Genomic DNA, 10918 nt, shown 5'->3' with positions numbered 1-10918 from the left:
TTTACTGCCTATGTTCTCCTCTAGGATTTTTATGGTGTCACAATTTATATTTAAATCTTTTATCCATTTTGTATCGGTCCAGTTCTCCCAACACCATTTATTGAAGAGGCTGTTTTTACTCCATTGTATGTTCATGCCCTCTGAAAGTCCTACTTAAATTCTTTTGAATTGTTGATTGGGGTTTCTTAGGGTATATTCCCAGCAGTGGAATCGCTGGGTCAAAAGGCAGTTCCATTTTTAGTTTTTTGAGGGAATTCCACACCGTTTTCCACAGCGGCTGTCCCAGTCTGCATTCCCACCAACAGTGCACTAGGGTTCCCTTTTTCCAACATCCTCACCAGCACTTGTTTATAGATTTATTGCTGATGGCCATTCAGACTGGTGTGAGGTGATATCTCATTGTGATACTGGCATAAGAACAGACACATAGATCAATGGAAGAGAATAGAGAGCCTAGAAATAAATCTATGTCTCTATGGTCAATTAATATTTGACAAAGGGAGTATGAACACACAATGGAGTAAAAATAGCCTCTTCAATAAATGGTGTTGGGAGAACTGGACCGGTACAAAATGGATAAAAGATTTAAATATAAGTTGTGACACCATAAAAATCCTAGAGGAGAACATGGGCAGTAAAATTTCAGATATCTCATGCAGTGATATTTTTGCTAATATACCTCCTAGGGCAAGGGAAATAAAGAAAAACATAAACAAATGAGACTACATCAAATGAAAAAAGCTCCTGTACAGCTAAAGAAACCATCATCAAAATGTCAAGGGAACCAACAGTATGGGAGAACATATTTGCCAATGATACACTGGAAAAGAGTTGAATCTCCAAAATATATGAAGAACTCATATGGCTCAACACCAGGAAAGACAAACAACCCAATTAAAAAATGGGTGAACAACCCGAACAGACACTTCTCCAAGGAGGACATACAGAGGGCCCAGAGACATGAAAAAATGCTCAATGTCACTAGCCATCAGAGAGATGCCAATTAAAAAAACCACAATGAGATATCAAATCTCTCTTTTTTAAAAGATAAAATTTTATCTAGAACTAATCTCTAAATTAATAGTAATGACCAATAGTGTTGATTTTATTTTATGACCCCCCTGGAGTTAGTTGTACATATTAAACTTTGAAAAAGAACAAATACATTTTAAATCTTCCAAATGTACACAAACATACTACATGTTTGGAGGGAGTCTCTGCTCAGGAAAAGAATGGGGGTCCTAGAAAAGAAAGGGGTTTACTGTATCATTTACTCTAGGAAGGTATCAATATCTTTCCTACAAGTTCAGAACTACACATTAAACCACACACACACACCCATACACGTGCAACATGCAGACACCTTTGCCACTAATTAAACATATTTTCTCATCACCAAGACCATATCCAGTGGACCACTTCAACCTCTAATTATAGACTCAGTTTAGCATTCAGCTCTAAACACAGTATCTATTAAGACACAAAGACCTGCTATTGTTTCCCAGTCTCATGAACTAGGACTACGTTTAAAATGTTATCACTGGCAGAAATCAGTCAACACAGACTCATGAGTTAAACAAACCAACCGATAAATTCGAACAGCTGTTTTCTTCTTATTTTGTTGGATATGCAATAAACTGAGACTTGATTTTGCTTCATTAGATGTATATAGGCACGTCCAACTGGGTATTTCTTGAGGAAACTGCCAATAACACCCTTTTTCTACAATATAACTTGTTAAAAATGCTATGAAAAGTATCAGTACTGCTATGTATTTTTGAGATGAATAATCTCTAGAAAAACTGTAAGTCTCTGTGTACATGAATTTAAAACACCAATTAAATCCCCTAAATTTCCATTCATTTAGATAACAGAACAACTAACTAAAGTTGAGAGGAGAAGCTCTCAGTGGGACCATATGTAAAATTTGATTACCAATCACAAAGCCCAAAGTGTACACAAACCTCAAATCAGAACTCCTACTCATGCTTTTTATGGAAATCCTGCATTTTTCTCACACCTCCGCATGCCCAGTTATCTTGGAGACAAGTGTGGAAGTGCTCGAATTCCAAAGGCATGACTCTGTTCTGTATTTGTGGCCTGACCCCTGGCAGGAAGTCTCAGAAACCTCTGGAGGATTCCCTCCCTTGTGTGATTTTCAGCATTATGTTTCCTGTTTTTCGAGGTTGGCCTGGTTCAAAGAGCTTTCATAAAAGCTACAAACCCGAGGCTTTTTCAAAAGCAAGTCCTAAATGTCCTCACAGTTGTATTCTTTCAGTTGTGTAAGAGCTAGGAGAAATGTATCCCAAAAGCTAACTATTTCCCGGCCTATAAACCAGATTCAATTTAAAAAAAAAAAGTCGTTCTAAATTTTTTTAAAGTTTTAATTTAAATCTTACTCAAAATAATTACACAACTCTCATATCTATGAATAAGCCCAAGGACCCAAGGTGGCTACAGAGCATACAACCCAATATACTTCTCCCTAATTCTGTTTGGCTCATAGTAAGTTCTCTGATTCCATTAAAAAGACCAAGTCGTAAAGTTTTCAGCGAAAGGGCATGGGAGGGCAGAACCAGGTTTCATCAACAGAAATCGTAAGGGCCCAGCGACCATCACTCGGCGAGCGGACGGTAGGGTGCCTCGCCCTGTCTGGAGGGACACCGCGGAAAAGGCACTTCCACCAGGAGGGACACGTCGGAAAAGGGACGCCCTTCCTCCAGGAGAAGGCATTCGTGTCCCAGGGCCCAGGACTCGGAGGTGGAGCGCAGGCCCCAGAATCCTGCCCCCACCTCGCTCTCTGGCCCTGAGTACCCACGTGCCCAGCCCTGACAGTTGTCGAGGTCACGTGCCAGTCCCTGGAACAAGCCAGCAGGTGCTGGACTCAACTACTGCTCTCATTTGAAGTCTCCCCTGAAGTTCACCGGGAGGTCAGGAACGCTCCAGTTGTTTCCTGCTGGTGGGAGCAGTGACTTGCGAAGCAGAAAGTGACAGGAAGGAGAAGAGACTGGGAAAGGAAGAGAAAAGGCCTGTGTGTGTAGAATTAGTGGGAACGACATGAATTCTGTGGACCGAGCACCACTTTTTCCGGCATATTGAATTTCACAAACTGTATACAAGACTGACAAACAACAACAAAATAAAACCGTTGGAAAATGGCCTGGCATCTGTCAAAATTTAAGCAATGTGGTTTTCCAAAAAAGTGAAGGCAGAAATATTTTTGTCACATACATTATCGAAGACAGAATCACACTAAACCCTGTTAGAATCCCATGTGGCTTTAGCACAGCTGGGCTCCCCTTTCTCTTCGTTCTGCTCTCTGGTCCCCCAGGTTGTCACCCAGTGCGTCGTCAGCGACTGCGTGTGGAAAAGCGCGTCGGCAATCATGTCAAAAACCTGCAATAGCAGGTTGACAGAGAAAGCGTACACTCGGTTGGAGAAAGCACTGCTTTGTGAGCAGAACACAAATGTAAATGACTTAAAGCAATTGGTCTCAAGCCACCCTCTCCGTTTGCCACCCAGTGGGGCCACTGCCCGGCACCCCAGCGCCACAACGCACGTTTAGCTGAGGGCGCTCTTCCCCACATTCTGGGCTCTGCCACCCTCCAGGATCATCCACAGAAAAGCCCGGAGACACGTGTGGGAGTACGGTCCATCTCCAATACCAGCTCAAGAGAGAATAAACCTGGACTCTAGACCCGGGGTCAGCCGTCGGGACAAACGAGGTTCACTGCCCACTTTTACTGAAGAGGTGTTTACTGGAACACAGCCCGGTTCATGCACGCAGGCCACAGGTCTGCTCTCAGACGCCAACAGCCAATCCAGTAGTTGCTACAGAGCCGATCGGCCCCCCAGACCGAATGGTGACCACGAGGCCCTTTACTGTTTCAGCAGGGCGTGGACCCTTGTCTCGGGGGCAGGTTTGTTGCTCATCATCTGCGTGATTGTGAGCAACACGCTGGACCTACTTCACTTCTCTGGGAGATCGGAACTCCTGACTTCATCCAGCCTCCGTGAGCACGACCCGACACGGAGCCAGTGAGCGGACTCCCGTCCGGGCCTGGGTGCTCTGAGGGCTGACTCCCCGGCAAAGGGGGCAGGAGTCCGTCTGGACTTCTTCAGCTCGTCGTTGGAGCCCATCAGAGAAGCTGCCAAAAACGTCTTTGCAGCATAACTACTGGAGGTTAAAATAGGAGAGGTGAAGAATTTTAAAAATCCGTGTTTAGTCTGGAGGGAAAAGGCAGACACGGAGGGACACTTGGGAGCCCACGCGTGTGGTGCTCAACCGCCTTCTGTTTTCTCTCCTGGAATCTTCGGACTCATCCCCTCACATTTTTTTCCCCAGAGATTTTATTTATTTATTTTTAGGGAGAGGGGAGAGGAAGGAGAAAGAGAGGGACAGAAACATCAGTGTGTGGTAGCCTCTCGTGCCCCCCCTACTGGGGACCTGGCCAGAAGTCCAGGCCTGTGCCCTGACGGGGAATCGAACTGGCCACCCTTTGGTTCACAGGCCAGCACTCAATCCACTGAGTCACATCAGCCAGGGCTCATGCCTATGACTTTTATGTGTTACACAGAGTACCAAGAAAGAGTAAATCCCATAAATCCCGAACCACCCACCCAAGGGTGCTTGGAAAGCTGTAATGGTGTAGACTGTGAGATTGTTACGGGTGCCACTCTGAAGCAGGCGATGGTGGACATATGCTAGAAAGACCCAATTGTTCTGTGATTTAAAAAAAAGACTTACAGAGGTTTCTTTATCTTCAAACAAGAAACCTGCCACCCACCCCTAATAAACCATCTCTTGACACACGTGGGAGTTGTCCCAGGAACCCCCTGCACAAACGCACGTGCTTCTCTCTGTGGTTCCCAAACAGGTAGCCCTGACCCTCAACCCCAACTCTCTGGGGCACATTTGGAAGAGTCTGGAGATATTGTTGGTTGTCCCAGCTGGGGCTGGGGAGAAGCGCTACTGACCACTAATTGGAAGAGGCTAGTCCTGCTGCTGAACGTTTTACAGCTCCACCAACACACGCACGCGCACACACGCGCGCGCACATACACCAGAACTACCCTGTCCCCAACATTGTTAATGCCCAGGGGGAGAAAACCTGCCGTACCTAAGCCACGTGAAAAGGCAGAAACAGAAAATGAGAGCTCATAGGGCCTGGGCAGTCCCCTTAGAATGGACTCGAAATGGCTCGGGTTAAATTTAGAATAACTGTTCTTCCTCCCTCCTTATCCTAAGGACATTGATATAACCATGGTCGATCGCATCCCTCATTAAATCCCTCTTCAGGGAGAAACTACTACAGGTGAGGCAACGTGATCAACACGGAGGATCAACAGGGAGAAAACAGACATGGCTCCTGCGTGCATGGAGTTCGTGATCACCAGCAAGGGGGTCATCTGTAAGTCCAGTGACTGCAGTGGTGTGTCGCTGCTGGTGTTCACTCTGCTCCGTGTCTCTGTTCCGGCCTCACTGTGACCTTGGTGCTGCACAGAGGCTGGTGGGGAGAAGGTACACAGTACAGTCTCTGTGGAGCTTACTAGTAACCAATGTGATATGAAGAGTATTTCAGGATACTCTGCTGGCACAAAAATAAATCCCAGCCTTGGGGACCTGGAGGAGGCTGCCCAGAGAGTGTGACGTCTAAGTCAGACCCAAGGAACCCATACAGATGGGCCAGGCAGAAAGAGGGAGCATTCCGGCAAGTGTTCCAGGTGACTGCGAGCATTTCAACGTGGTTGAAGCATAAAGAATGAACCTCAGCCCTGGCTGGTGCAGCTCAGTGCACTGAGTGCTGGCCTGTGAACCAAAGGGTCACCAATTCGATTCCCAGTCAGGGCACACACCTGAGTCGTGGGCCAGGTCCCCGGCTGGGGACCCACGAGAGGCAACCAGTCAATGTGTCTCTCACACATCAATGTTTTGCTCCCCCTCTTTCTCCCTCCCTTCCCATCTCTCCAAAAATAAATTTTAAAAGAGAGAGAAAGAGAGATGAACCTGGCAGGTAAGTATGCCAGATCATTACGAAGTTTCTATGATGTATTTGATGTTTGGACTTGAATCCTAAGGATATTTGGAACTGCGGACAGGTGTCAAAGAGAAGGACATGATCTGGCGTGCATTTCAGCAAGATTATTCTGAATAAAAAAAAAACATGGACAGAGGTAAATGAAGAGAAACGTGTAAACCCAGAAAGCAGGCAGCCACGTGGACGTAGCTGAGCGAAGACTGTCCCGAGAGTAAAGGAGAGGGAGTGTGGATGGGGGCAGTAGTGAGACTCGGGGGGGTGTCGGGCAGCGAAGGGGCAGGAATCCAGAGCTGACTTTGAGGCAGTGAGTGCGGGCCGAGATCTAGAGTGATGCCATTTTCTGGTGCAGGCACGTCATAAGCGGGGGCACCGGGAAGGAGCGTAAGGGTGGACACGTTTTGCGGCACTGTGAACTCTCTCCTGTGGTGTCTGATAGGCAGTGGCGCCGGTGCGTGCCTCCCTCCAGGCCCAAACTGCTGCCTCTCCACTGGGATTTGACTTTAACTATTTGCAAGAATGAGAAGTGGGAAAAGCGAACAAGCCATCTTACGTAACTAACTGCACACGCACCCTACCCGGGTTTCTCTCACCACCTCTCCGTGCCCGGCCTGGAAGCAGGTTTAACTACACAGAACATGGGGATGTAAGAGGGACCCATACACCAGCTCCAGAAACACCTCTACTAAACCAGGAGCCCTAACATCATACGGGGGGAAATCAGGCAAATGAACGTTTGTATTATTTATATTTGCACACGGTAAATAATTGAGCACAATGCGTTATATGCCGTTTCAGCCCATATCCCTTCAGAAAGTTCTGCAGATTTGGGGTCAGGATGTCTCGCCCGAGACAGAGCTCGGTCCTCAGACCTGCGGCTCACTACTTCCCAACTTGCTGTCGACGGGCAGATTCTAACTCACTGTGGACTTTTTTAAAGGAAGCTGCTAAATCAATTACGAAACCCTTAACAATATCAAGCAGCTCATACTTGTGCGGGAGGATGGCCGGACGCAGTTTTAATATTTCCTCCCAATCAAGAGACACAATGGTGCCTTCCCCTCACTTGCCAGTCGTACTGTCTGGTTGGTAAAGGAAGTGAGGTTTGTTTAGCCAGTTTTGGTTTCTGCTGAAACCATGGGGTTTATGATAATTAACATTTTGCCTTCGGGCCTCTGTGCAAACCATTGATTTATCTGTCTGTCTAGAATGTGGTCTTGGACTATCTTATTCCCTGACTTCCAGCCCTTTCTTTTTCCCCAATGGAAGATTATCAGCTAGTAATTCGGGGTCATTTTCTCCCTGCGAGCTCTCTGCTGAACCAGAGGCCTGGGAACTATGTTTACCAGAATCCCTGCCACCAATTTCCTTTCTAGACATAAGAGGCCCTCGGGTGAAATTTAGGGGGAAAAAAGACAAAAGCAGGAGCCATATTTTTGCACTCCGGGTCTTGGGGTAGAAGGCCCACGGACTCCAGCAGATGGGAGATAACGGCCTCTTCTGCTGAGTTCCTGAGGGCACTCTTTGTGCTTCTGGAAGTGGCTGGGGTCATTGTCTGCCTTTTCCTGCAATTTTCTGACTTTCTAGAAGCAGCAGACCTGAGAAGCAGGGGTAACCTCTCTTCCTGCTCTTCCCAAAATATTCTAGGCACCTCATTCCTGTCCCAACTTCTCTGATGCCTGAAAGAATAGTTTCTGCCCCCAGACTGAGAAACTTCCCACTCAAAACAATGGAAGAGGCAGCATCACGGCATGACTATGAATAGCATGGGCGACGTTCTTCTTTCTTGTAAACTTTCTCCATCAGAGACTTTATTTTGTGGTGACTCGAATGAAGTTATTTTTATCTACTGTGTTTCTCCTTAACCCGAAAGCCGGAAATACATCAGACGTGGAGAAGACAGCTAGGACTGGCCAGGAGTGAATGAGAGTGGCTATTTATATAAGAAAAGAGGAAAATGTCACAGATTCATTTTATTTGCAGTAATGGTGAAGATGCTGAGTCTTGCAAAGGCAAAAAAAAATGGCATTTAAGAAAAGTCACTCTTTCTCAAAACATGGATATTTTTGACCCAGATATAAATGAACTACAGCCAGATTCTGCTTACAGCACCAAATGTGCCCAGAGCGGATGCTGCAGACCCCCCCTACGTGAGGGGCACTCTCGTCTGCCGGTCGGGCCTGAGTCTTCATTCAGTTCTTGGGAACACAAAAACAACGGGAAGTTCCACCATGATCAGGGGGACGAAAGGACGTCCCTGCTCTTTGACTCACTCTCCATCCTCATGTCCTCATTTAAAAAAGCAAGACAGAGGAGATCTTGTGTTTTGTTCCCCAACGTTTTTCAGCTTTCACACATTAAGAAAAGAAAAACGAAAATAGGAAGGCAAAGAGCTTAGTGAGAGAGTTGGGCCACATTGTTTATTTCAGAACCACGTGGTACACTTTGTGGTTTGGATTTGTCAGTGTTAATTTCCCCCTTAAGTATCATTTTCTACTCATCTTCTTGCATATTCAGTGAAGAAAAAAAAATGTTTTTATGGAGACAAAAGGAATACTAAGAATTAAAAGCACCAAGAAGTAAACTTTATTTCCTGCAGTTTGGTTATTTATGTTTAGTCTAATCCCAAATTAAATGAAATGTAATCTAGCATATTATATTTGCTTGCATAAATTAAAATAAAAGTTGTAGTTATTGAATTTGGGCTAAGAGGTTTGGTACTGCTTTTGCGTGTTAAAATAGCCACGTGCAAGAATTCCACTTATTCAGCTTATAACTGACATTTATTGCCTTCCTACAGTATTCAAGTGGTTATGTGGCTATGTTTGGACACAAACGTGAATAAGCCATAATCCCTGCCTGCCTTCAGGGGGGCAATTCACCAATTCAGGCAATAGATTTCTTCATCCGTGGTTTTTATGCCTTTTCTTTGGTAGCCTAGCAGTGAAAATAGACCTATGGGCCAGAAGTGAGTGTTCTGGCCTAAAACCACATCTATGTAAAGAAAAAGACCAGAAAAGCATCGGACTCTCTAGCTCAGAGATGCCCCACAAAACTCACGCTGCTTGACCTACGATTCGTGGAGGTAGCGAAACAGCAGCCATCCTGTCACTTCTTCCTTTTCGGGAAAGTTGACTGCAAACTACACAAGAACGCCCGCTGTTCATCCAAGAGGTCCCTGGCGTTTGTTTCCCTGGGAGTCACCGATTGGTCTGAAAGTCCACTTCCTCCTGCCACCCCAGCCGAGCAGATGGCCTGCTTTTCCCACACTCAGTGCCACTGAGAGGACACAGCAACCAGGGCCCTTGACCTTCACCGATGGACGGCGCGGGCACCCAACACTGCATTTCCCATTTCTACTTTCACGTTCTACTTAATCTTTTCCGTTCAGGCCCAGGTAAGCACGTGCTATAGATCACAGTAGCGCGCTGTACTGCTTTGGGGGTTCCTCTGAGATTCCCGAGAATTCCATGCAGAGCTGGTGGGGAATTCACATTCACCTGGATCCGAGATCAGGCCATCTCAAATGTCACCTTTCAGTGGGACTTCTCCGACCCCCCAGTCTATAGCTGCTCCCTCGGCCTTCTCTGTCCCTCCTTCCTGCTCTATTCCCCCTTTCTTAACAGTACTTATTGTTTCCAATAGACTGTGAGATGTCCTATGTTATGAACTGTTTCTCTCCATCACAGTGTAAGTGGGATGTGGATTTCCGGGTCTGTTTTGATCATTGCTGCATCCCCAACCGAAGACCAGCGCCTGGTGTGTGAGACCACTCAGTCTTCGTTTCTCATCCCATGTTACAAAGCATTTATCTGACTCTTACAAATAACCTTATACTGAGAATCACTGTAGCCGTATCATGCCTGGTCCATGAACCTGAGCGAGAGTAAATCGCCCTGTGGGTGTCTTTCAGGAACGCATCTGTCCAGACAGTGGTCCAGTCTAGTCCTTAACTTGGTGTTGGGTGGACTTAGACTGCATTCAAGTTCCGGCTCTGCAGTTCCCCGCCACGTCACTCTGTCTGAAGCTCTGTTTCCTCTCCAAGGATGAGGACGTCGCCTGTGTCTGCCTTCAGTGCTGTTGGTGAACACTCAATCACACGTGCATCACATGGTGACAGTATCGCTACTACTTCTGCTAGTTTCCATCCACGTGTTCTCAGTGCGTGGCCAGGCTCTATTTGCAATGGCCCCTTTCATTCTGCAGGGTAAGAGTTTCACTCTGTCGTCTGCCGGTCACACAGTGAGCGGCAGCCTCCTGTGCCTCATCTGCCCCTCCACTGCCACACGGAGGCCCACGTTCTGGGGTCCGTGACCCAAGAGGAGGCCTCTTTCCTTGTGTCCTTTACAGCTTCAGAAGAGATGTGACCCTCTTTCTAGTAACTGCCCCTCTGAAGCCACTCACTCCCCCACCCCAAAATCTGGTTATTGAATCTCATAGAAAAAGTTAATTTCCTTTTTGTTTGTTTTGTAGACAATAAGGTTTTTACTCACTCTCATAGAAAGGAGAGGGTCACAGTGCAGAGAGAGACACCGCACTGAGGGGTGGGGGCTTTGGACTTCTATCGGGTTAAATGGGATTCACAAAGGGTGGGGTTGCGGCTGTGCGGCCCCTGGCTGCCGGGGCGCGGGAACGGAGGCTGCAGTTTGCTCCGATGTTATCTTCCGCCTGTGGCTGTAGGGAGTCATCGGTTCTGTTCCTGCTTCCAGTCCTTTTCAGTCCTGGGGACAATCTCAGAAGAGTAAAGTGGCCGTTACGTTTCACAGGGTCACAGGCCTGCTGAGCCAATGGTGCCACAATCGCAAATGGGGCCGGCTGTGTCCTTTCATTCCCCCTCTGGTTTTAAAATGAATTTATTCTTGATGACCTGGCCCAGCTCTGGT

The sequence above is a fragment of the Artibeus jamaicensis genome, unplaced genomic scaffold (genome assembly GCF_021234435.1).
Source record: "Artibeus jamaicensis isolate MK-2021 breed Jamaican fruit bat unplaced genomic scaffold, CSHL_Jam_final scaffold_369, whole genome shotgun sequence".
NCBI lineage: Eukaryota > Metazoa > Chordata > Mammalia > Chiroptera > Phyllostomidae > Artibeus > Artibeus jamaicensis.
The sequence above is the reverse complement of the archived record's forward strand: the minus strand, read 5'-3'. Positions refer to the sequence as shown.